At 59.4% G+C, this 26,647-nt stretch overlaps 1 protein-coding gene across 4 annotated transcripts in view; it reads right to left on the reverse strand.

The window, feature by feature from the left end:
* The window catches only part of RAI1 (retinoic acid induced 1), a 73,390-nt gene that overhangs the window by 32,371 nt on the left and 14,372 nt on the right, over positions 1-26,647 (reverse strand). For 2 of the 4 annotated variants that reach the window (XM_066977665.1, XM_066977667.1), the window contains one exon: positions 7,211-7,291. The exons of 1 other annotated variant lie outside the window; for it this stretch is intronic. The gene's annotated coding sequence lies outside the window, so the exon portion shown is untranslated. Of the gene's footprint in view, positions 1-7,210; positions 7,292-8,200; positions 26,517-26,647 lie in introns of those variants that run through there. One more of the 4 variants, XM_066977666.1, reaches the window with a different exon arrangement.

Here is a 26,647-nt window from a genome sequence, read left to right on the forward strand (position 1 = left end):
TGCGCTTCCCTTGACTCGATTCCCAGCTCGGCGTGGAGGAGACCTGAATTGGCCGGCAGCCACGGCGCTCTGCTCTTCGTGTCCCTCCAGCTAGACACATTCCTCAGCACTGCAGCTAAGTGCAGCGCAGCCTCCGAGGCCTTCACCCCTCCTTCAATGATAATTTATGCCCCCTGACCCAGCTCCCCCTTTTAAATCAGGCTGATCAATAGAGAAATCAGACAATCCTTTTAAGAAACTATCTCATCTGATCCTTCTAGCTAATGATCCCTGCTCTCCTCAGGGCTGCTTGCAGATACGTAGCACGCGCTGCTGGGGGAAGCAGCAGGGAGAGGGGGGGGAGGAGAGCCAAAGAGCCAAATTCGGTTTTTACCCAGCCGATGCAAAACCGGCAGCGGCACTCCCGGCCTGCAGGGGTGTCAAAGCAGAAATGCCAACCCTGGGCTTTCCAAACAACGTCACGCCTTCAGCCCTTGTCCCTTGTGGGACTCCCAGTTCAACCCGTTATAAAAGCTGCGGGGACTGGGACCTGCTGCCGAGGAGAGGCTGAGCCGGCTGGGAAGAAGCGGGCGCAGTGCCCGGCACAGCACCTCTGCTCGGAAGTGCTTGGGAAGAGAAAGGCTCGGCGAATTTATACAGCCAAGCCTCCAGAAGGGCTTTATTGACGACGGCTGCATTTCTATTTAACTGGCAAAGTAACAGGGTTAACCAGCGGAGAGGGAAGCATCAGAGAACGCTTTAAGTCTTCAAAGTAAATCAGCTCCTGGAACAAACGCTCTCGGTAGCCAAATGTCCCCTTCTCCTTTGTGTGCGCAGGGCTTTTGACATTTATTACGCCGCCGGAGAGCCACCCGCAGGAACCGTGCCTTTCTCTCATCTCAGGGCCGCTTCTCACCCCGGTGCGCTCCTACCGGGCTGCACCCCGTGCCAGCCGCCTGCCGTGGGGCCGCTCCATCCCCGTGCCCCCGTCCCCTTTGGGACCTCACCCCGGGGGTGACGCCGGAGACAGGACGTGGCCGGGGGCTCGGCACCCTCGGAGCGGCTCCGACGTCCCCGTGACCACCACCGCTGCCACCCGGGCCCCGTGTCCCAGCCCCGGCTGCGGGGCCAGGCAGCGAGCAGGCGAGGCAGGAGGCGAAGGCAGCGGAGCCGTGCCGCAGCGCACCGCGGCGCAGGTCCTGCCACAGCAGTCACAGTGAATTACAGGGTATTAGAGCCCCGTGCCGCGCCGCTCGCGCAGCAGCAGTCACGGTGAAGGACATGCTATGATAGGACTACGCTCTCCTCCGGAGAATACAGTCGCCGGGCTGGTGAAAGGTGGCGGTATTAGCAGGAGCTGTAGATCCTCTAGCACTGGTCATGGCGAAGGACACGCTGGTACAGAGTGCTGGGGTTTAGGCACGAAGGACGCGGCGCATGGGGACGGCCGTGCCTCGCAGCAAGCCGGGGGACAGACCACGGGGTGCCCGTGTGCTCGCCAGCCAGCGGCCACAGACATTTTAAATTAGTCTTTCCTCCTGCATTTAGCACCTCATTTCCATTCACCCTCTCCACCTGGGAGCCTGGGTGATGGGAGCCGAGGTGGCCCAGCTTGGACGGGACCCGGGGATGCCAGGGAGCGTCCCCGGCACACAGGACACGTGCGGTGCCCGACCTGCCCTCCGCAAAACCTGCACGTTGGCGAAGACTGGGAATGGGCAGAGGCTCCCTGACACTAAATGTCCCTCCCCACCGCAGCACGAGCCCTGAGTGCAAATTTTCGTCGCTGCCATAAATGCGGCAGGAGCGGTGTCCCCTGGTGAGGCATCGAGCGGTGACTAAGAGGAGATGACAATGAAGAGGAGGAAGCAAGGTCTGACTGCAAGGCAACAAACCGAACCCCGGATTGGCCTCAAAGGGATTTACCAAGGACGTTCCCCCCCAAAACAAGCCGGAGCCGTGCAGCCAGGCTTGCACTGGCCAGGCTTGGCTTTGCACTTCTAGCGTGGGCTCCGTTTGGGTGGAAATCCCGTAAATGCCCCGGGGAAGGGGGGAAAGGCTTCCCTGCATCAGGTCGCCAGGACAGAGCTCAAGCCTCTTTGGCAAAGTACACGCAGAGCCTTCTGCACGGCCCCTGCAGATAAATCTACCCCGCTGAAATGTTCTCAGTGGTAAATGTGATAGAAATCGTGAACGACTTGACAGATCTACGCGTATTTACGGTGCTTTGGCACCGGGGATACAACCAGTGGTGATTTTTTTGCTCTGATCCACCACCTGGGTGTAATGCAGCCGCAACGAACCCATCCGAACGCCTCTGGTTTCAACCAAGGCAGGGATCCAGCCAATTCCCCACAGAGCCGGAGCAAGACTTTGGGCCAAATTAATCTCCGACGGCTCTCCATCAACTTCACGGAGTTACGACCACAATTTGGCCCGTTCCTGCGACGTAAATCTGTTCGTTCTTCTCCCAAACAGTCCAACGATGGGCACGTTTGTTAGCGCAGGAGAGGGACGCATCCTTCGGGAGGGATCTCGGTGGGTACCGCGCCAGCCGTTCCCGTTTTTATTTCCTTCGCTGCCTGGGATAAAACGCGAGCGAGGCGGTGTCTGGTGGGTCTGGAAGGAAGCAGGAATTTCCTTCTGCCCTTCCCAGCCTTTTGATAGGCAGGTGGGGATGCGAGCAGGAATAACTCAATCAAGACAGCGCAATTTTTAATTACTTGGTGGATCCCTTCACCGGCTGATCGCCTTGGAGACAAAAGGGAAGACTCCTTTAAGACTTGTGTGTGCCTGGTACTCTGAGCCTCCCCTTTTCACCAGCGGATCTTTGGTCTTGAGAGCTGCACAAAAGGAAGAATTCCTTGATCTTATGCCTTGCCTTTTGCTAAGGCACATGAGGGGGAGCTGGCTTAGTGTTTTTTTGTTGTTTTGGTTTTGTTTTTTAAGGATTTCTTTCTGGTTTTTTTTTTTTTTTTTTGGAGAACACTAGACCTCCTCCCCCAAAACGCACACGGAGAGGGGTGGGAAAAGGAAGGGGAAAAAAAAAAAAAAAAAAAGGAAAAAATAAAAAGGAAGAGGCGGGGGGGTGAAAAAAAAAATAAAAATCCCTCAAACCAAAGGCCGCAGAGCATTTCTCCCCGCTCTGTCGACACCTCCTGCCCAGCCCGCTCCATCCCCAAGGGGAGGGAGTTGAAAGGTTCAAGCTACATCAAGCGGTGAGTAATGCAGCGGGAGGCTCCCGCGCGCTGCTCGGGGCCAGGCTCTCGCCCCCTGCAATTGCTCCCCAGCCCGCGGCGGCTGCGCGGGGGCCGGGGCAGAGCCCCCCCCCCCCATTGCTCCCCCCCTTCCAAGTGCAAGTGCGATGCAGGAACTTCACAGGCGGTGACTGACACTACAATTATCGATTGTCGGCTGCGAAGGCTTGCTCTCGCCTCCCCCCCCCTCTTCTCACTTGTTTTCTTATGTGCAGCAGAGTGCCAGCCTTCAGAGACTGCTGCTGTAAAAGGCTCGGATTGACGGGGTGTCAAGATATCCACTGCCCGTGGCTGCTCACGCTGCCTTGCAGGGGGAGCGGGAGCGCGCTGCTCCAGCTGCTGGAGCTCGGTGATCTCCCAAATCCAGAAAGGAGCCCCCCCTGCTCCCTCCTCCAGTGAGACGCTCTCGAGCCACCGGCAGCTTTTCCAGCCTCAGCCCGGATCTCGGATGCTGGGCTGGAGGAGAAGCCGTGAGCCATGACAGCGGGGGTCTGCCTGCCCAAAACGAAGGTGCCCGGGACGATCGCCGCACCGCAGTGCCCGTCTCGGGAGGGCGAGAGGTGTCTGGGCCAGCCGAGGTCACTCGGCGAGGCAAGGACGGGGACAGCAGCCACAGGCACCGAGCTCCCTGCCCGCACACGCTGGTAAACCTCCAAAGTCATCAAAAGCAATCGGAGCTCTGGCACCGGAGCAGGTTTTGGCCCTGGCACCGCGCGGGCTCGGAATTAATGGATGGGACTTGCTCGGGCAAAAGCTGCAGAAAGACCGGGCGCATCCGCTGCTGTTGGCACCGAGGGCACGGAGGGACCGGAGCAGGGGCTTTCCTGGCAAAGACGGGCAAAGCAGCAGCTCCAGGTGCCCTCCCAGGTCCTCCGCTGAAGGTTGGATGCCACCTCGGGCCCCCCATCCCCCTGTCCCTTGCTTGGCCAGCCACCCCATTACAAAATGGGGACGGTGACCTGCCCACGGAGGGTGTTGCAAAGCCCGGTGGCATCTCGGGATCACCGCTAAGCGCGACGCAACGGAACCAGAGGCCTGAAATTAAAGCTGTTGGTGTCGACACCTGGCGATGGGAGGACTGGGACTGATGACGGAGAGCCTGCAGCTCCTGGTGCATCGCTGCCAGGGGCAGCGCACGGCTCCTGGGGAGATCAGCTGCCCAGGGGAACTGCTTGGCCTCCCCGCGTGTCCCCCGCCACAGAGCATCCCCAGCGCTCGCTGCTCTCCTTTTCCTCCACGGAAATCCCAACACAGCTGCAAAAGGTTTCCAGGCCTGGGAGGGGGACAGGGGGGCAGCAAGGACCTGTCCCCAGCAGCTTTCCGCTAAAACCTGGGGACAGCCCCCACCGCCCTGCGGTCACGAAGACGCTGCCACCCAACGGGACCCAGCACAGGGAGCGGGGGGTGATGAGACCCCATCACGGGGCAGCCCCATCTGCAGGGCCCCCAGCCCGTCCCCATCCCAAATTGCTGGGCGATGGAAACGGCAGGAGGAGGGGGCGACTCTCACCTCTCCCACCTGGCACCCCGGGCGTGCAGAGGGGCCGCGCGGCTTTGGCACGACGCCTGTCCCCTCCGGGCGACACTGGGGCTGCAGACAGCACCCTCGGGTCCCCATGGGCCACGCATCGCTCCCTCTGCACGAAGCAGGCTCACAACCCACCCCCCCGAGCCCTAACCCCCCCGGGGCTCCCCGCTATTGCCTCAGGCCCCAGCAGGATCCGTCCCGCAGCCCGGGGGTCCTGCGCAGACGACAGCCACCCGCAGCCAGGCTGCAGCGCTCCCCCCACGCCGGCTCCGGGGGGGTCTCATCGCTTCCTTGGGCACAGCGCATCCGTCAGCAGCCACCGAGCCCACCCTGGGGAGCCCGGCATGGGGGGGGCCAGGGGTCCTTACCTGCCCAGAGCCACGGGGGGGTGACAGGGGGACGGCATCGCACCCAGCCCCGGCGCAGCCAGCCGCATGCTGGCCCCCCCAAAGCAAGAAAACAGCGCGCGGCACGAATAACAAAAGCAGCGATCAGTAAAGGCTCTCCCAAGAGGCCGTAAGTTCTTCAATTAGAGCTCTCATTATAGGAACGAGAAACTCCACTCTGTCTTCTGTGCGGCTAACACTTTTTTTTTTTCCCCTCTCTTTTAAAGAAAAAAGGGAGGGAGGGAGAGGAAGGCTGCATCTCTAATGCAACAGACAGGTCTGCCGAGATTCACTTTGGCTCTTATTTTGACTTTCATCTAAAAGAGCTGCCCTGGGAATCCATTAAGTCCAATTTAAATCGGCTCTCCGCCCTCACGGCTTCTCCCCGCCTTCGCCACCCCCCCCCACCCCCCCCCCGGCTCCCTTCTCCCCCTCGGATGCAAACAAACACAAAAGCGAGGCCACGCAGGGCGAGCAGCGAAGGGCAGCCACCGAAGGGCAGCCACCGAAGGGCAGCCACCGAAGGGCACCCCCGGCGCGGGTCCGGAGCCTCTCCCCGGGGACCGCAGCGCTCCCCGGGAGGTCGCTTCCATCTCCATCTCCATCTCCATCTCCGTTTCCGCACAAATAAACGCCCTCCCGGAGAACCCCCCGGCCACGCTCCGCTACCTCCCCGACCCCACCAGCACCGCCGACGCCTTCGGGTGGCCGGGAGGTGCCAGCACCCGCTTGCTCTCCCCGTCCCCACGCGCCCCCCGTCTCCCCCCCCCCACGCGCACGCACGGGCGCATTTTCATCTCGTTTTATTCTTTTCCCGTACGCTCAGCCGGCTCCATTAAAGCAAACTTCCCCCGGCTATAACCACGCGCTTCGCCCTGGGTTTTTCCCCCCCGCGGGTGGCACGCTCGCAGGATCATTTCTTCGCCTTCTCAAGCCTCATCCCCCCCCTCCCACCCCAGCCCGCAGACGCATGCACACACGCAGCCGGCGAGCGGGCGAGGGACAGACCCCTCGGCTTTCATCTACGACACAGTCATTCAAGCTCCGCTTCTGTCGTATAAGCAGTTTTCCAGCTCCCCCCGCCCCCTGCAACACACACGCTCTGCATTGCATCCTATTCATATGTTTTCAATCATTGCCATTTCGGTATTTAAAACAAAAGCGCACATGCCCCCCCCCAACCTCCCCCCTCACCGGCACGCTCCGGTTCGGAGAAGCGAGCCCCCCCTCGCCGGGCTTGTCAGCCCTTGGCTGGTTTGTTTGTTTATTAATGTCGGCGGACGATTTCGGTATAAATTTGCCGTGGGAGAAAGGGAGCGGGAGGGGACGTGGAAGTCCCGCTGCGGGGCTTCCCGAACACACAGCCAGATGTGCGAGCCCCGTGATCGCTCGCCTGTCTGCTAGACCCCACTGCTCCTGCCCCGCCAGCCCGCTGCCCACCGGAGGGAAGAAAGAAAATAGATCGAGTTCTCACGTGCAGACAGCGGCGGGGGCAGCCAGGCGCCTGGCCGCGGTGGCACCACCGCAACTTTTGGAAGTCTAGCGGCGTGCACGCCGCCAGCTCCCGCAGGAAAAGCAGCCCCCCCTCCCCTCAAAGCCTCCCCCCTGCCCGGTTTTTATTTTAACTTCAGGAGAAGTCGGAGGCAGGACGAGCAAAACGCACCCGTCTCCTCCCCGCGCAGAGGCACCAACATCCCGAGCCTCAGCCCCCTAGCTTTGTTCCGACACCCATCCGTCGGCAAGTCAGTGGGGTTTCTGGACCGGTTGCAGATTTCTTTATTACTTCCAGCGAAGCAAAGCAGCCCCCTCCCCTGCGGGCGCCGCGGGCAGGACACACACACGCACACGCACATGGACACCCCCCCCCCCCGCAAACTCCGCGGTGCCAGCGCCGTGCATCCATTCGGTCGCCGCGGCACACGAGTTGCACAAGGGAAAAATAAACCCCGGAGAAAGCCCCGTCCGCACAACACCCCCCCCCCCCGCCTCCAATCCTGCTGCAGCTTCGATAAAAAGACAGAAAAAGGCAAAAAGCACAAAGATGTAGCTTGCAACAATACCTGCGATGTTCCTTGCTCTCTCCTCTCTCTCCTGCTGTCTCTCTCTCCTCCTCTTCCAGAACACAGTAGCCAGATTAGATCCTTAGAAAAAAAAATGTGAGAAATAGCACAATTCTCTTTTTTTCCTCTTTTTTTTTTTTTTTCCTTTTTTTTTTTTTTTTTCGCTTCCCTTCTCAGCAGCCCTTCTGAGCTCCTTCACTAACCATTATTCATAGACCACTAGGGGATATAAGGTAATTAGAAACGGCCCTATAGCATCCAGCCTGAAAATGTAATGCCAGCGGTAGGAGTGGTGGAGGGCTCTGGCTGCGGGCGGCTCCAGCAGACAGGAGAAAGTGCTCGGTGGAGCTAGGGACGAGGTGAGAAGTGGGGCGGAGGAGAGGGCGAGCGGCCACCGTGCCGCTGGCTGGCCCCGCAGAGACGCGGCCGGCGGCGGGCAGGGTGGCCAGGGACGCCGAGGGGTTTGTTTGGGTTCGGGGGATTTTTTTTTTTTATTTATTATTATTATTATTTTATTTTTTTTTTTGGAGCGGGTCGCCGGCTTGCCGTGCCCGTGCGAGCTGCGCTGGGTCTGTGTGCGCGTGTGTGTGCGTGTGCGTGTGTGTGTTTGTGCCAGGAATAGCAATCAGCAGAGGCAGCACACAGAGCGCAAAAATGCCATCATGCAGGGTCAACAGAAAGCTGCAGACATTTTTTTTTTTTTTTCCCCTCTTTTTTTTTTTTTTTTTTTGTAGGCTTAATCCTCTGGAGCGGGGGAGAGCGAAAAGGAGGAGGCTGCTGCCTCCTTTATAGTTTTGATTTTTTTCCTCTTCCAGCCTCGCAGGGTCAGATTAACCCCCCCCGTTCCCCTACGTGTCCCCCCCCCTTCTCCCCGGCCCCGCAGCGGGGCGATGCTGGGTTAGGTGGGTTCGCACGGCAGCGGGGATGGGGAGAAAAGGAGGGGGGGGCTGGAGGCAGCGCGGGGGGTGGAGGCAAATGAACAAATCGCACCTGCAGCTCTCGGCGCGGCACAGCCAGCTGCAGCCGACCGACAGGAAAAATACAGGCTGCCGGCGCCGCGCATCTGCGGGGATTTAGGTGCGCGCTGCCCGGCCGATTTGGGGTCGGCGGCAGCTCGTCGCTGGGCAGGATTGCTTTTTTTGGGGTGCTTTCAGGCTGGGGAGGAAAGGGAGAGCGTAACAAAGAGCCGTCCTTCCCCGCACGCCGCTTTATTTGCCAAAGGGGAAATAAAACCCGGAGCGGAGGCGAGGAGGGGGGACGGACCCCAGGTGGGGGGTAAGCACGGCGTGGGTGGCCCCAGCACCCCGGGGTGCAGCCCCGCGTGCCCCTGCTCTGGCTAAAAGGGTGCGAACGCTCAGCCCTGCTCCGGGCTGCGCCGCTCTAATTGAGGCGCAGCCGTTCACCTTGATAGCGCAGCGCGGCACGCGGGGGGCTGGAGAGCTATTTGATCCGCTTCCAAGGTGCTGCCTTCCCGTTCAACCCCTTGCTCTTGAAGGATGGATAACCAGGCCCTCTCTTTTCCCCGTTAATTACTCGAGATACCGTGGATCAAGCTGCAAAATAGACCGAAATCCTCCTAAGGGGACCCTGCGGCTGACGAAGCAGACCGCTTGCTCTCGTCTCCCCAGCCCCAGCCCCGAAGCTCAAACCCCACAGCGTGCTCGAGGCCACCCCGGCCTGCCCACGCGCGCCTCTCCGCAGGACGGGAACGCGAGCTGGGACCTCAGGGCTCTCCGGGGGCTGGGTGCTTATCCCCAGAACCACCAACCCCAAAGCCATCACGGGGAATTGCACCGCCACCATTCGGCACTGTGGGCTGCAACCGCAACCCTGCCCGCCCAGTAAAACCCAGTACAACCCAGTACAACCCAGTAAAAAAGCCGGGGCGGGATGTACCCAACAGGCAGCAGCCCCGGCTGCTCCTGTGGGATGGAGAGGAGACCGAAGGACTTGGAAGTTGTACACCACAGTCCCGCCAATTCGGCGAGCCGGTGCAGCCCGGTCGCGTTTGAAATCCCCGGCTCCTGGGATCCCGTGGTTTCGGGAAAATCTCAGCCTCATGTTTCTGAAACCCTGGCTTCGCCGTGTCAAGGAGTAAGGTGGAAACCGTAAGCCCCCGCGAGCCCCGTATGCAAATGAAATCGCCACCGAACGCTTCGTGCGCTACACGCTGTGATTTTTCCCGGCGGCTCTGGAGCTCCGCGGCTGCGACGGACGGTTTCACAAAGGCCGATTTGGGGATTTCTCAGCCCTTCCGAGGTGGCGGTGCCAGCGTCGTCCCCGTTCGCGCGCGTGACACGCTGCGTCTGCCTTGGCCTGACCCCGCCGCGCCCGACCATCGCCTACCAGAGCAATTAATGCCGCTCGTTAAACCCTCCGAGCTCCTGGAGGATGCCGCTGCGCGGCTGTGCCGAAGGGAAAGTTTCTTTTTGGCAAAATCCGGCACAAAGCCCGTGCCGTGAGCGCCGGGTACGGCCCTCGTGCCCCTCGCATCTGGCGCCTGCCTCGGAGGACCAAATCTCGCCCTGCAGAGCCCGCACGGAGCGGCGCGGAAAAGCCTCTCCCCGGCGCCCGCCCGCACGCGCGGAGGGCAGGGCTCACCTTGCCGAGAAAAGTCAGAGGCTTCCCTGGAAGCAACCCCCCTGCCGGGGGCTAAAAAAAAATGACTCATTGCCGTGTCATTTCTGGAGCTGCTACAACAAAGGCGCTCCAGCTCCGGCGGTGTCTCGCCACGGCGACCTACAAAGATAAGGCTTCCTCCCGCTCCTCCTCCTCCTCCCGGTGGGAAAAATGAGTCCCAGCCCTGGCCCTGCTGGGCTCCGCTGGCCCCGCAGCTCCGTGGTTTCCATGTGGGATGCGTTTGGTTGCTCTCCACCATCCGAGCCCCTGCAGCCAGCTCTAGGTCCCCACCACCCGGTGCTGGGACTGCGCCCTGCGCCCCCCGCTCTTGGCTCCTGGTGCGCGGGGACCCCGCGTCCCCTCCTCCAGCTCTCACCCAGCGCCACGCACCAGCTCCGAGCGGATCCGATGGATTTCCATCTCCTAACTTCGCCCTTCGGGCTATTTCTAATGAGCTTCCCGGCGTTTCGAAAAAAAACCCTTCATCTGGCAGCGTGGTAGCTCTCGGGACAGTTGCGCCTACAAGGATGCTCCAGCTCCATCATATCGTGGTCACCCAGGGGTGCAACGGCGCCTTGCTCCGCACACTGGCACTGCCTGGTGCTTGGGACGAAGCCATGAGACCCTTTTCCCTCCCTCCCAAGCTGCCCCCATTACACTCAGGCTTTTGGGGCCTCGAAAAACACATTGTCCTGGTGCCCGCACTGCCACGACGTTCACCAGTGTGCAGCAGCATCGCCCTAGGCAAGGAGCCACCAAGTCTGCCAGTGTCCCCCCAGCCATGCCATCCCCTCGTTGTCCCCATGTCCCCATCCCAAACCTCCCAGCAGCTTCATCCGCCCCCAAGCTTGTCCCTTCTGTTGGGAGAGGAATCGGGGGCTCGGCTTTCTGCTCCTCTGGTGTTTTAATGAGTTTCTGGGTGCCCTGCACATCGCTGCTGCACGCCACGACCCCTCCAACACCGTCGTGCTCCCTCGGCGTGCCGAAACCCCTCATCTCGAAGGCTTTCCGTGGTGGGAGAGCGGCGATTATTTCCCTCAAAAGGTCTCTTATAATGGAAACCATCTCTCCATCCCTCCTCGGCCTCCTCCCGCCGTGACCCAGGCTCCGTGGAGAGGAGCTCTGCTCCGAGGCAGCGCCGTGTTTCCATGGAAAGAGTGAATAGCCGAGTCTTCCCAGCGGTTTATTAGAATTCCTTTTACTTCGATGGAGAGTTTTAGAGCAAAGTAAAAAGGCTTTAATGTGGGGCTAATGGAGCCCCTGGGAAGTGCAGGAAGGAAATCTCCCCTGGAGAAGAGGAGGCGTGAGGAGAGGGAGGGCAACATTCAAGACAAATTCCTGGACAGGTTGAAATTTTTTGCAGAAGCCATCTCAGGCAGCGAGAAATGGAAATGAATGTTTGTTTTATTTTTAACAGATGTTACAAAAGACCTGCCAGTAATTCAGCGAACGATGCAAAACCTAGATCCCACTCACTTTTCCCGGCATGTCTTCCATTCCCTCCCTCTCCTGCTCTGTAAGAATGCTTATTTGCATTTAACATATCATATTTAAAAAAATATATTAAGCAATAAAATAACAATCTGAAGCCACTTCATTTCCTCTTTCCCTAAGGCTTTGGTTTCAGTTTAAGCCCTTGGTTGTAGCAGCTATTAATTGTTTTTAATAAATTTCCCTGTCTCCTCCCATTTCCCAAGCCCGTAGCCTCGCCACCGTGGCGGTTGCCCTCTTTGCCTTTCCCCTGGCCCGTTTTCTCCTTGCTCTTGCCCTGCTCCGAGGGCCTCGACAGCTCTTGACTCTGCGAAGTGTTGGGAGCACAACAACCACCGCTCCCTGCCCGGGGAGACCCAGCGGAAAATCCAGGTCTTGGCTGCGGGGAGGAGCTGGGGAGGTGGCGAGGGGAGGAGGAGCCGGGCTCCCCTTGCTCTGACCGCTTTGCATGTCCTAAAAATGGGGGGCAGACTTCAGGTGCTGTGCGAGCTGACATGGATGTGCCACTCGTGGGGGGACAGGCGGTGCTGAGCCCCCCCCAGCATCACACAGAGGCTGACTCCAGCTCTGCAGCACCCACCCACCTGGGCAGGTTCCCTGGGAGAAACAGCACAGGATTTGGCCAGCCAGCGGCCAGCTTTGAAGGGGACCTAAACCCAAATGTGATGCCAGGGCGGTATTTTGGGGGGAAAGGGTGAAATATGGCGCTGGTGGTGCACACAAAAACGGAGCCGGGAAGACGGCACCGGGGCAGAGGAGCTGAAAGCAGTGCGAGCAACACCATGCCCTGAATGTGTGCCCTGAATGTCTCAGTGTGCCAGGTCTCCTAAAAATTAGCCAGTTTGCCAGCTCCGGGTTTAACCTTTGAGGACAGTTTGACCTTTGACGACGAAACACAAGCCGCAACGCGCCCGCTTTTAATGCCTAACCACAGAAAACTGCTCCTCTCCTCCCCGTACCCCTGAAAGAGCAAGGTCCTGCAGAAAGCTGCGGGCAGGAGCCCTGGGTACCCTGCCTGCCCGGCGGATGTTGCCCAAGCGAGGGGGAATCGGGCTGATTTTCTGTCCCATTCCCTTTGGCTCCCCTGCACGCACAGCCCAAGCCGGGTGCCCCGCAGCCTCGTGCCATATTCGAGCCGCGGCGATGCCTCGTCTGCAGGATCCCGAGCTGGGAAGGAGGAGACGGGCTCCGGAAAGCAGCTACAGGGACAGCACGGCTACACACAGGGGTGCCTTTGCACCCTTCACAAATCCTCAACTCAAATTTCCAGGCAGAAAATGGCATCCATGTGCAGCTCCAGGTGACGGGGGAAAGCTGGCTGCTTTCGCTGAGCTTCCTCCTCTTCCCGTTACGATCCTGCACCTGGTTAGCAACCGTCGGAAAGAGGTTAATCACAGCCCTTAAATCAGGAACCTTGTTGCGGTATGCTCGGGATGCACATCTGCGCTCTCCACGTCTCCTCCCCGGCGGCATTTGGGAGAAGGCGCCATGCCAAAAAAAACCCCGCAAACGAGCCCAGTTCCCCCCTAAAGGAGCGACGAGCATCCCAGCGCGTGGCACCCCGCTAAATCCCGGCCCCACGGCTGCGGGTTGGAGGGGTCCTGGTTCCTGCGACGTTGGCACAGCCGGGATGTCGCAGAAAACGCTTTTCAAGGGTTGGGTTTTTCCTGGCCGTGATGGAGGGGCGGAGGTGTCGGCATCCGTGGGGAACAATCCGGACTCGGCGCTCTTAGCAGGGCTCCTGCAACCGGCAGCCACCTGGCTCTGCTGCTGGTGTTCAAGCGTTGCAAAGCCCGGCCTGGCCTCGCTATTTCTAGATTCGTCCCAGGGGATCACCCTGCTCTCCCCGTTTTGGGAAAAACAAGCGTTTCTGAGCACCGCAGCTCTTCCGAGGAGAGCCCAGCTGGTGCTCGGCAGCGCTCACCGGCGGGGACGGAGGCTTTCACGCGCGTGCACGCACACGCACGTGCGCAGCCGGGAAAATGGAGAGGAATTGATCCTGGAGGCTAAATCTCTTTTGTTCTAGCCCCGTTCCTGTAACTGGATCTCCCCGGGTCTCGGCGCAGCGGATCGCATCGCTTTTCATGCCTTCTCCCGGTGCCAGCTTGTCACATTCCCCCGCCGGCGGCGGGGAGGGGACGCGCGAGGGGCAGCGCTGCTCACGGCGCTTGTTTACCTCGCGGCCGCGCACGAGGGGCGCACGGCGGTAATGAGCAGAAGCCGAGAGCGAGCGGATTGCAAATCCACGGCACGAGACCACCCCCAGCTCGCAGGCTGCCCCTTTTTAACGAGGTGCCCCCGTTCTCCTCCCCGCAGGGCCCCCCACCGTGCCCCGACAGGCTCCTGCCTTTCCCCGGTGCCTCGTCTGGGCTGCAGAAATGCTGATTCACGGAGCCCAGCACGGGCAGCACCGGGGAGGCGGGCGAGGAGCCCCGGCTGAGGCTGCTGCCTCTGCACCGTGCCGCCCGCGTGCTCCCGGCCTCCCCGGGCGCTTTCGCACCGGTGATTAGCGCCAACGCCGTGACGCAAAGACGCTGCAGATTAATCTGCTCTGCGCTTTGCCTAGCACCTCTTACCCAGCGGCTCTCAGAAACGGTAATTCATGCCCCCAGAGAGCGAGCCCACCGGTTTTATCCCCATTCTGCATGGGGGAAAGCAAGGTTAAAGGATTTACGCGATGTGCCCGGGACCACGCAGCGAGCGGCTGGGACACCGCGGTGGGGACGGGGACGTCCCCAGGTTCGGTGGCCGCGGGGAGGGAGCGAGGTGCGGGAGGTGAGGCGGGTGGCTGTGCCCGGGGGATTGCTTGGCTTTCCAAGAGGAGCTGGAGGCCTTGTGTCAGAATAATGGGGTGTGCACCCCGGTGGCACCCCGGCCCCCAAAGCCACACCAGGGGCACTGCGACGTGGCGGCCGTGGGCACGCCGCGAACCCGCCTGCTGAGCCTCACCTCCGCCCTCCTGCCAGCGCTGTGCATCTGGTGCCGTGCCCCTGCCTGAGTGCACAAGTCTGGCGGCCCCTGCCTGCAACAGGCCTGGAATCGGAGACAGCAAAATGATGCTTTTTTGGGGCAGGCTGTGGCGATGGGGTTCCCAGCAACCTGGGGCAGGCAAAAGTCCTTCAAAAGGAGGAATCGGATGCCCGAGCCTCCTGCTTGGCACAAGTCCGGCTCCCTTCTCTCCAGGGCGACCACGACACCCTGCAGAAGAGCTCAGGAAAACACATCCAACCTACTTTAATCCATCCTGCCCGATCAGACGCATTCAGCATCCCTCCTTCCTCCTCCCTGGGGCCGCGTTTCACCCCGAAGTCACCCGCATTTCTGCCATGGATGCGGTGATGGGAACGCTTTGGGACATCACGGGCTGAGCAGCGCGACGTGACGCAGACGCTCCTCACACTCCTCCCCACGCTGTGGCCATCTAGGTTGGCTCAGCACCGCTCAGCCCAAGCAGGACCCAGCCTGGAGCAGGTCATGCAGGAAGCAAGAGCTGGTGAGCCAGGCAGCGAGGCCAATGCCTCCCCGTGCTCTCTCCGTGCCTCTGCGAGCTGCAGTGGCCGGGGGACAACAGGGCATGGGCAGAACAACCCTGGCCACTGCTGCCTGCAGCACCGAGGCTCAGACCTAAAACCACCTTTCCCTTCATCGCCCTCGTGCTTTGCAGGGCTGTGTTTAAGCCGTGCCGCTCCCCTGATCCCCTGTGCACGGGTGACCGCCTGCCCGCAGCTGGCGCGGGTTCCTCTCGGCTCCCGGGGCTTCTGAATAGATTTCCACCATGCAAATGTGAAGGCCCCAGTGGGTTTGAATAGGAGCCCTTGAGGTATTATCTCAGCAGTGCCTCGAGGCAACCACCTGAATCCTTCCACGACTCGCCGGCCTGCTGCACAAACCCGAAATGTCTCCGGCAGCGGGGGATTACGGGCAGAAGAGGCTCCCGGGGACCCCGCAGACGGGCACGCCGCTGCCGGCCGTGCACACCCAGCCCTTGGAAAACAAGGCATGGTAATGCCAAGACACCCAGGCAGGAAACCGAGCTGAAGTTTTCACATTAATCATATCAAGCTCTATTCTTTTTCATCTATTTCAAGGCGAGTCAAAAAGAGGTTCACACTCTCCCCTGGCAAACCACAGAGGATGACGTGAGCCTGTCTCTTGCATTGCAAGTAGAGTGTGTCAAGCAATTAGCAAGTAATCAGGAATTCAGATGTGGTGGGCAGGATACGATCCCTCAAAGCGCTGGCAGGAGCAGAACCCAGCCCGGAGATCCCCATCAGGCAGGGAAGGCAGCAGAGGGAGCAGGGGCTGTTGGTGAGCTGTCCTTGCGCGGACACCGTGCCAGCAGAGCCTGCTGCCACAAAGCACCTCGCCTTCAGCGGGTGCTGGGGCTGAGAGGCCCCGGGCGGTCGAGCAGAGATTTCCCCTCAATCATTTCCAGCCTCAGCGAGGCGCCCAGGCCTACGCAGGGTGCTGCTCCCCCGGCGTCCCACAGACCTGCCTCCAGCACCCCTTCCCGATGCGCTCTGAGGTTGCGTCGACTCTTTTTGCTGCCCCCAGCTCCCCGCAGCCCTGCCCGCGCTCAGCACCCTCCCGACACCTCAGCTGTGCCTTGCCCAAGCCAAAATCCATGCTCAGGTGAGAGCCGGAGCGAGCCCGGCACAGCACCCACATCTCACAGCGCTGGGCACCACGGGCACGGCGCGCGGCCCCGGCACCACCGCGAGCACCCGGGCGGCGCGGCACGGGGCCGGCGGCGAGCATCCAGAAGGAGCAGGCGGGTGGCAAGGGGGACGCCTCATCTGCCAGCCGCCCCTCTCCTGCCATTGCCAAGGTAGCGCAGACAATGCTATCTGCCGGGCCGTCAGCCGGCCCTCCTCCCGCCGCCCCTTTAGCCAGAAACCTCTCCATCTGTCTCCAGATGGGGTGTTTCTACCACTCCAGTCAAACCAATTCAGAGTGGAACAATGATGCTTTGTTAACAAAACAATTTTTGTGTGTCAAGCCCTCCTTCTTGCGGTTTTTTTTCCCCCCCCCGAGTCCCCAGTGGGTCAGCTTTGTGTGGCGTCCTACATTTTGTTGTTTCTTTCACATTTTAAAGGCTCCATATTTTCGTACAAAAGGTGCCTGCGGAGCAGCTTTTATCTGCGAGGCAAGATTTGACACATACGCAGATCACAATTGCGACAGGAGGTTCGTGATGTGGTGGTTAAGGGTGGTGTCAGGACCTTCAGAGTGATGAAGCATTATTTCCAGTGATTTTTGCCTCCGGGATAAAAATTAGAGCTGGTCCTACGGCTGCGTCTAAGGCTTCTGCGAGCTGCAATCACCCAGGGGCTGACGGAGGGGAAGTTTGAGGGAAGATGCGCTCGCTCTCCCCGGTGCAGGGCAGGCGTAAGCCACATCCAGCATCCCCTGGCGTGGCTGTGTGAGTACAGCCCATTTTCTCCCTTTCCTCCCCGTTACAAACCTCAGCCCCGCCGTGGCCGGTGCCCCACGGGAAGGTCCCGGGCTGCGTTTGACTTCTCCCCAGCTGCACGGGTTGGGATTTGCCCCTTTGCCCAGCAGCAGGGAGGAAATTTCCCTTTTCTCTTCTAAAGACGTCTCCGCAGCACAGGCCTCCGCGAAAAGCAGCTTTCCCTTTCCTTTCCTTTCCTTTTTTTTTTTTTTTTTTTTTTTTTTTTTGTGCCCTGAAGCAACAAGCACACAAACCACCTCCTGCTCTGCACACAGCCAGCAGCTCACAGCAAACAACCGACCCGCCGGCTCCAAAGCAAACAGCCTCGTGCTCCTGAGCGCAATTCCTACACAAGTGGGACTTTTTCTTCCAGCTCTTCCCCCCCTCCTTTGCAGTCCCCTCCTCCTTCCTGTCCTCAGGTAACTGCATCTTCATGGAAACACCAACACTTCCCTGAGTCACCCCCTCCTGCTCTGTGCCAACGCCTCTCTGCTTTCGAGACCGGAGCTGCGGGGACCTCCTGTGCCGTGTCCTCTCCTCCAGCCCTTCCCACCTCCGTTTGCAGCCGCCGTCCCCTGCTGTCTCCCCGCTCTGTGCTGCAGCTCCCTGCACGCTGCCCCGAGCCCACCAGGAATGCGGGATCCCTCCCAAAATGTGCTCAGAAGGAGCCTCCTCAGCCACCTCGGCCCTCCGGGCTCAGAGCTTGTGCTGTGAGGCTCCAGAAGAAGGAATACGCTCGGAGAAGGGAGAACCAAGGTAATCCCAATCCGCATCCCAATTCCTCGTTTGGAAACTCCTCCGCAGACCGGCGCACCAGACACCGTCTCTTTTCCAAACCAGCAGCTCCGCGTGGACGGACCCTTCGCTGCAAGCTCGCTTCTGCACGGCTGCGAGCTGGGGAAGTCCGGGCGCTTCTGAGAAAGCTGCCGAGGAGGCAGAAATCTCCCTGCACGTCCAGGAAACGGCCGAGCTGCTCGCACGCCCTGCGCTCTGCGGCAGGGACCTGAAGCGTGATGGGGGGGGTCGATTAGCGTCAGGGATGCAAAAACCCGGCTCTTCTGGGGCTCTGACGGAGCATCGCTGGCGCGTGCTCGATGGAGATGACTTCAATTCGCAGCAGCTCGCGGGGCCGCCGGGTCTGTCTTCGGGGAGCGTGCTCCCGCCGCCGCAGCTCGTCTCGAGCGCGTTGCACGCACCCACCAGGTGCTGAGGGCAGGTGCTGAGCAGCGGCACGGTGTCCCCTCCCCAACACCTCCCGCTGGAATCCAGCCCGGAGTCGTCTCTTCGCGAGGACTTTGAAGGAAGCGTCGTGCAGAATTAAGCCTCGGCGCTTTTTTATATGTAAAATGCCGAATTTAGCTGCTAATGGCAATTCCCAGCAGAAAAGGATGGTTAGCGGTGGCTGGGATATTTATGAACACTTTCTAAGCAAACGCTGTGAGGCAGGAAATCTGTCGGTCCTCCCGGAAAGCTCCCCGGCTGCTGGTACAGACATCTGAACGCCAAGTTTCAGCACGGCTTTTGCGTGTGGTGCTCTGCCACGCACGCGCCCCCCCCGTCTCTTCATCAGCCCCTTTTTGGTGGCTGTACACGGGTGTAACCGGCCCCTGCCCGGCCCGGGAGGACAGCCAGCTCTCCATCCTTCCCCAGACGTTCAGGGGGGTCCCATCGATGCCAAACAGCCCGGGGGGTACCCGAGGGGTCTCCTCAGCTGCTCCCTCCGAAGCGGTGCGGGGCTGGCACGCGCTGTGCCCGTGCCCTGCGTTTCTGGGAGGTCCTCGCTGAGAGCACGTTGGTTTTCCCCAGCAAAGCCAGCGAAGGATCTACCCTGCGAATTTCTCTTTCCTGGGACAGAAAGCCAGCTTCGAGCAGACTGCTAGCAGCTAACTGCAAGCTCCTCAGCAGCAGCCAGGGTGAAAGCATTCCCACTCCAGATCTCCTTTTATGTCCACGGCACGTTACTCCGGTGGAGGGCTCTCTTGCTAAGAAAAGCCGTGATAACTCCCAGCCCCGTCTCCAAGGCGGGCCAGGTATGGGAGCCAGCTCCCCTGCACGCCTCCCTTGGTCCCCCTGACCAGCTGAGGTGTCCTTAATTCCTCCATCTGTCCCCTCCAGGCCCTGGCTGGCTCAGCCCTCGGTGCATGCCCGCAGCAGGCTGCAAGGCTGCTTCTCCTCCGTGAACGCTTCTCACAGGGCTTCAGGAGGAAGGCAGCCTGCTCGAGTCCCCCAGCCCGCTGCTGGGTGCTTCTGGGGCTTTCTGCTCCATGCCTCCTTTGTCCCGCACGCTGCAGGCAGACAGACAGAAGGTTCCCACCGAAACCCACCTCTCCCCTCTGTGTTTAGCTGAGCCAAAACAAAAAACAGATGGAGAACGAAATGCTGGCAGGGTGAAGCATATGGGTTGCACTTGCAGCAGTCCTCCTGGAGCTGCCATGTATCCCTCCTGCTGCGGGGTCCCAGAGGGTCCCGCTACCCCCCCTGCCCTGCCAAGGAGCCTGGAGGTGGAAGGGACACAGGGAGAAAAGGGAAAGCAAGAGGAGAGAGCGAGCCTGGTGTTTGGCACCTGAGGACGGTCCAGGAGGAACAATTTCCATCCTCCAAGCAGGATCCGCACGATGCACAGCACACAGGCGCCGGGGTTGGGCACAGAACGGTGGGGGACAGCCAACGGGGGACACTGAGCTGTGTTTAACTGAGCCCCATCCGTCCCGCACGCTCCCTGCGGCCACAAAATTAAGTCAGTGCCCTAATGAATGCACAGTGCTTCGCCTGCCACAAGCCGCTCAGGTGTCTTTAATACTGGGGTTTCTTACGCGCTCAGCGCCTGACTTTGTGACCCTAACCATGTATTTTTTAGTGTTGTTCTTGTGCGCACGTGAGCACTTCTTCTTCTACCGCAGCCTCATCCCTTCACCATCTTTCTGGAGCAAACAACACCCAGACTTTTCAATGTCTGTCCTCGGGCGTGCATCTGTCCCCAGGCTTCCCCGAACGCTCCTCAGTTTTGAAACTGAGCCTCTGGAGCTGGGGCGAGCCATGCAGCGCGGTGGCAGGGCAGCTGCAGACCTGAGTCTGGCTCCTGGTCGAGGTTTCCTGCTGAGCACCACGGTACCGGTGCCTCGGTGGTGGCTCCTGCCTGCAGGTGAGCGCCTGATAACCCCGCACGATGCTGATGCTCTCCATGCAGTCCCATGGCAGGAGGAGAGGGAGAGTGGAGAGCCCACAGTGGGCTTGTGGAGCTCGCTCAAAGTGCCCTAATGGATCGCCCTGCTCACACTGCGTCCAGGGAGAACCACACCGGGGACGGGCATGGAGAAGCACCCAGAAGCTGCTGAGAGCAATCAAAGCGCCGCATCCTCCTTCCCCTTACTTTTGCTTTCAAAACCCACCCGCCCCCAACATCACTGTCGCTGAGAGCAAAGGCAAGGAAGCTTTAAAATCACTGTAGTAAGCAGAGAGGGCTGGGGAAAGGAAAGGAAGAGCCCTCTGATGGGAATGTGGCTCCTCCGTGGGAGGGTGAGCTCCCCCTCGCCCCTGGTACCCGAAGATGCTGGGCCGGTGGCTGCTGCGACACAACGCGCTGCGAGAGGGCGAAGAAGAAACAGGAACCACCTTAAGGGAGGGGAGCCACCAGCAGAACAGTTTAAAATGACTAAATACTTTCCCAATATCACGGCTCCACGTAAGCACTGCTGTAATTGCCCTTGGGATGTTGCACAACCGGAGGGAGGGAGGCAGGGAGGGGCAGGTGCCGGCGGGGCAGGCAGGGAGGGAGCCGGCCCCGGCCTGCAGCACCCGAAGGGCAGGCGAGCCCCCCTGCTGCCCCCCAGGAGAGCGGCTCCACGCGGCACAGGGACGTCTCCAGCACCTGGATTTAGCCCCGGAGGGGCCGTTCCTCGCAGGTGCTGGAGCGCTCCCAGGGGACTCCCTCCTGGCTGCCCCCAGGGAGCAAGAGCAAAAGGAGAGGAACAGAGGAGCCGAGCCCACGGTGCGCTGTGCGGCACAGACAGCGAGAGGCAGAGATAAGGGCTTCATTCAAGCGCTCTCACTCTCTGGAAGTCTCACGCAGAGCAGCTGGTCTCTAAGACAGTCGCAAGCACGACATGCGAGCGCGGAGCGGTTCCGTTTCTGGGTGCTTTTATTAGTGACACTCAGGCAGGGGCATCCACTCGACCCCCCGCGCAAAGGAAAACGGCTGACTCATTCTTCCAGCGATGCTCGAGAGCAGGACACGGCGCTCTGGAGCAGCAGCACGGGTCCTCCCCGCGCTTTGCAAGCCAGATCCCCGGATCCGGGCTCAGACACCGCACACGTACGCACGCAACAGCTAATCCGCGGATGCGCCGGGTCCCTGGATAGAACATCCGCAGCTTTTGCTTCCAAAAGCAGCCCGCTGATGCTAGGGGCGGGAGGGAAACCTCTGAGAGCTGCAGTCCCGAGGTTTAAAACATCTGTGGGCCACCAGCCATTAAATAGGATGCTATGCTGGTTTGCTGCTATCGGGTCTTTACGCCAGGTTCATCGCTGTGCCGGCTGGGCACCGTCCAGCAATGCATTAAGTGATGGGACTATTTCTGTTCTCATCACATGTTTGCTCTCATCCTCTCCAGGGTGCGTGTGTGGGGAAAAACACATTCATTATGGGGCGTCTTATTTTGGTGAGGCTTTTCCTCTCCCTGCGTACGTGTGCTGTTGGGCTGGCAGAGGAGAAGGGGGGGGGGGGTTTATTTTCCCAATATCCAGCATACCCAGGTATTTCTGTTAGAGGAGGCAAAGTCAAAGAAATGCTAATCAAATATCCAGGAGTGCACAGTGCTGACATCTGCACCTCGCTACTATATGGCCTTTCATTAGCATTACCTAAATGTACGACCATACAAAGAGCAGATTTCCTTAGCAACAGGGCTGCCTTCATATTTCCTCCCCACTACCCCCTGCCCTTAGAAGAAAAATGACTTCAGCTCTTTTGCAGAGCGGTGCTCGCAGCCGCTCTGCGATGCAGCAGTGCTGCACGGCGCTGCCAGCCCTGCTATATGCTGCATCTGGGACGCCTTCCTCTCCACGCCGGGACCCGCCAGCCATAAAGCAACCTCTTGACTTAGCTCTTCTGCACAGCCACAATAAAACTCCTCTCCTTTCCTAACCGAGCATATGCAAAAGAGCGCTGTAAAGGGAGAGCGGGGGAGCCTCTCCTACGGATGACTTACAGCTCCCCTTGCACAGGGGGGAGATGTCCAGCATGCACGGCGATGCCGGGCACCGGCGGCTGCCCCAAATTTGCTCCCTGCCGCCCGGTGCTGGCTGCCCTCCTGCCCAGACCACGCTTGCAGCCATCTCCGCCTCGGGCAGGGAGCTGCCAACCCCCCCCTTGCCCGGATCTGGGCCAGGAAGACTGAACACTTCATCCTCCGCGCTCTCCCCCGGTGCCACCGCCTGGTGCGCTGGGCTATTTTAGGAGATCGTCTGGGAGCCTGGCACACGCACCGCGCTGCCGGGAACTCCCTGCTTCTGTTTCTGAAAGCTGGAGGCTGGGATCCTGCCGGGGCTCACCCCTGTGATTCCCGAGGTCTGACCCTCCTCTTGCTGGGACTGGCGCGAGGCTGCTGAGTCAAATGGAACGAGTCCCAGTTAGCACAGTGAAAGGGGAGGAGGACCATGCCCTCCCCGGCATCTCAACCCCTCCAACTGGGGCTGTGAGCACGAAGCCTCCCCCCTGAGCTCCACCAGCGCTTCTCAGCGTCCTGCTCTCGAGCCCACCCCGTGTCACCATTCCCCACCTTTCCCACATGGATACTCTCTCCCTTTTCCATTACGACGGGGTCTTTGATTGCACGATCGCGTAACTATAATGAGACAAATATTTATTTTGCAGATATGGGTTAATCAGACCGAAGGTATAGAAATATTTCATGCGCTAATCAGAGTACCTTCAGCAATCAGTATAGTAAATAACTCAGGTAAATTAACATAGGAGAGTTCCCTTATCAGGTTTTAGCCTAAGATCTATGTGCATTAAGGACTAATTTGCCCTCCCCCCTCAGACTTGGGCTGGAGCCCAGGACGGGGTTCAGACCCAGGTCCCTCCCATACGCTTCCACGGGCGCTGTGGGGGCTTTTGCTCCTGGTGGGATCAGGCGCCGGGATGAATATTCAGCAGCGCAATCGCCGCGCCTTTGTTTTCTGAGCCCTGCACCTTTAAAATTCCAAGGGCTCCGCTGTTTGCGGCTCAGACAGCCTTTTTGCATTCAGTTCGTCGCAGGCTGACACAGAAGACACGATGGAGCAGGTTGTGTCTCCTGCTCTGAGCCCTTCACGCCGCTCTGGCAGCGTGCAGGGGCCATATTAAGAGCCGCCAGTAATTAGCGGATCCTCCCGGCCCAGCGCGGCGCAGAGCAGCCGCAGGCTGGCAGGGCTGGCTGGCCACATCGGGGCCAACACGGAGGGGGCTCGGGGCTCCTGTGCAGAGGGGGCTGAGGGCAGGACGAGCCAAGTGACAGCAGGCCTGCAACCGGGGTGATCTCCAGTGCCACCGCAAATTAGCGGTCCCAGGAGAGACCTTACGTGTAAGGGCAAGAGCTGCGCAGACCGTCCAGCCTCTGCATCCCCTGCTCAGAAACCTGTGTCCCCAGACCCAGCTGCTGCTCTTCTGCCTCAGAGCGGCTCCTGCACCGGCATTTTCCTGGGTTTCCTGCGAAAAAGCTCCCGCAGAGGAAGCGTGGAGGGAGGACCTGGCGATTCTGCCCTCGCCTCTGTCGTGTTTTGGGATCCCTGAGAACAAAAAAGCACTGGAGGAATGGCAGGCATTATAGTAACGATGGTGACAAATTTAATTAGAGCAGGAAGCTCTGGAGCGGATTTCAAATGGCAACACGGCATTTTGTGTGAAAGCATTGCACGGCTCCCCCCACCCCAACCCGCCTCCCCGCCGCCGCCACCGGGCTCCTTCCAAAGCCACCCCACCCTGCAGGATGCGTCCCTCTCATTTTCCCACATGTCGTCCCCTGCGCCCCCCAAGGACTGACACATTCCCGCGGTCTGGAAAATGCAACTGTAGAGCAAGCCAATAATACAGCGGCCAGATGTGCAACAGTATATCCAACGTGTCATTCAAAGGAGCCCTTCAGCAGAGCCGAGACATGCTATCCCGCAATCTTAACTAATACATCCTGGGGCCCTGGAGGAGTTGATGGATATATACAATTCCCTTTCCTACAGCTGTGGTCCCTTTTAGAGGGGGCATCCAGACTCAACAATAGCCCCGCTGTTGCTTTCAAGACAGAACCTCTTCAGACAGACCGGGCTCGATCCCGACCCCGCGTCCGCCCGCGCCGCTCCATTGGGGTCGGCGGGGTTTCGGCACGAAGGGCTGGAGGCAGGATCCGGCCTCGCGGAGCCAGCATCTGCAGCTTCACCTTGTGCTACAGCCTCTGAGAAACCTTGGTAACTGGTTGGAATAGAACCACCTTGGGGAAAAGGCAAGCGGAGAGGAGCAGGTAATAAGATTTCTAACTGGTGCTGGTAGAAAGAAGGAAGTAATATAACAGTTTAATTAATCTATGCCTATTAGCGTTATTAAAGAAAACAGGGAGCTATTGGAGATTTACCTCGGAGAATATCATCAAACGGGGACCTTCTGCAGGGAATTTTATGTCTCTGTGCCCAATTTATAACCAGCACGGAGGTGTGGTGTTAGTGACAGCCAGCGCTGAAATGTCACAGTGCTTAGAAGTCATTAGCTGGGGACACAGGGAGAGAGAAAGAGAGGATGGAGGAGGGGACAAGGGAGAAATGGGGAAGGAAGGAAAAGGAATTAATTTAATTAAAAATATCTTTAGAGCCTGTCTCTTGATTTGTGTGGTTTTGGGGCTTGGCAGAGCTGCTGAGAACGGTGTGGAAGGAAAATCAAGGTTGCTGGGGCTTTTTGAAGCTGATAAAAAAAAATAAGCACACTTTTCATGTTCAGGAAGATAAATCCCCATTTTCTCAGTCTCAAGACAATCCAGTTATTTACTGACAGTTTTACTGTGAAATAAAAAGGGCTTTAAGCTTCTTTCTACTTGATGTCTCCATAGCCTGAATATTATTAGATCCCAGCCTGGTGCAGCTGGAGTTTTGGTTAATAAATTTAACGTCATTAGACAGAAAAGCCTTCTACTGAATGTTGCAATTCTCTCTTTTTTTTTTTTTTTCTGCCGTTGCAGTCAGACTGTATGTAGGTGGTAAGAATCAAAAGAAAGGAAGTGCGCCTGGCAAACAGGGGAGCGCTAAAAAAAGGTTTCGCTGGGGCTGGGGCTGGGCGCGAGGGTGTTTCGCCCTCAGACGACGCTGGGCTGAGCCCCCCCGGCCCCGATGTCGTGGCAGCAGTGCTGGTTTTGTGGCATCTTGCTGCAAAACACCATGGTGCCTCACTGGGCGCTCAGCCCAGGTGAGGGGATGGCACCGCAGCAGCCATGTCCGCCACAGCTGCAAGGCTTCTCAGGCTGGTGTTAGGCTGGGGCAGAGCGCTTGTGAGAGGCGATGCCACAATGCTCGGGGCCACCTCAGTGGGGCCACCGTGGGGCTGTGCATAGGGTGGCTTTTTGGAGAGGAAATGTCTCGCTTTCCACCTGAAGTCTGCCATCAGCAAGGCCAAAGGTGACACAAAACGTGACTCAGTGGGACAAGCTGGGGAACAGAGCTGAGGGGTGGGCGAGGAGAAGGCACGCAGCAGGGCCTCCATCTTCTCCTGTGGAGAGCCAGGCTGCCGCAGCCCCTCGGAGCAGGGCTCGCCCTTCTGGAAGGAGAGCTCCCATCCCAAACCCAACATGGCCCCCTTCTCCCCTCAGAGCGGCCGCCATCTTGTGCCTCCCCCTGCCAGCCCCTCTCCTCAGCTGCGATCCTCACGCTGCTGCCCCTGACATGGTGTCTTCTCCTGTCATGAAATGCACTGGCTGGGAGGAAGACACTGAGGAAGACACCAACGAAGATGCTGAGGAAGATGTGCCACTCTTGTTCCCCCACCACTCTCCTGGCCCACTTCTTCCCCAGCTCCCGCCTCACCATCCCACCACAAGCAGGCAGACGCCATCCCCACCAGCAAGCCTGAAGAGTGGCGGGGTTAAGGGGACGCTTTATTTTGGGGAGAAACCAACACAGTTTGGGGAGACTGGGTTTGAGGGAGGCTGCATTTGGGGAGAAATGCACCCAACATGGTGCGTTGGTTCTCTAACCCCTAAACCCTGCAGGCTTTGCGGACATCGGGATAGGGCTTTAGTAGCGGGAGCGGGGACGTGAAGGACCAGGATTCGCCTCCTACCCGGTGGCCCTGCAGCTACGGGTTCACCCTGTGCGGAAAAAGCCTCTGCATCTGAGATAAGCCCTTTCGCAAAATAAACAGCGTCGGCTGGAAGGAGAGAAGTGGGAGAGGGGTCTGGGGGAGATAGCGAGGGGCCGGGCGAGCCGGGGCCGGCAGGGACGGTTGCAGAGCCAGGGGCTGCCGGGAGGGGAAGGAAGTGGTTGTTGTGGGAGTAACGTCAGGAAGAGCCTCCTGAGGGGCCCCGGAGGGCAGGGAGAGGGAGAGATCAGAGAGTTCACGGGACGGGGACGGGGATGGGAGGAAGCGACGGGGCAGAGGAGGCCAAGAGGAAGAGTCCTGCATGGGGACGAGGAGGGGGGGGACATGCCCCAGGGCCATGGCGGGCCAGGAGAGCCCGACCGCTCCAAAGCGCTGCCGCACTCGGTTTATTCCTCCGCCCAAACTGATCCCTAAAAAAAAAAAGGTGTTTGTTTTTTGTTATCTTTTTTTTTTTTTAATTCTTAAATCCCCCTCCGGTGAATAAAAGCAAAACAAATAATCGCAAGAAGCGAGGCTGGGTAATTAGCAGCAGATGGCTCGC

This window comes from Anser cygnoides, chromosome 15 (genome assembly GCF_040182565.1).
Source record: "Anser cygnoides isolate HZ-2024a breed goose chromosome 15, Taihu_goose_T2T_genome, whole genome shotgun sequence".
Lineage (NCBI taxonomy): Eukaryota > Metazoa > Chordata > Aves > Anseriformes > Anatidae > Anser > Anser cygnoides.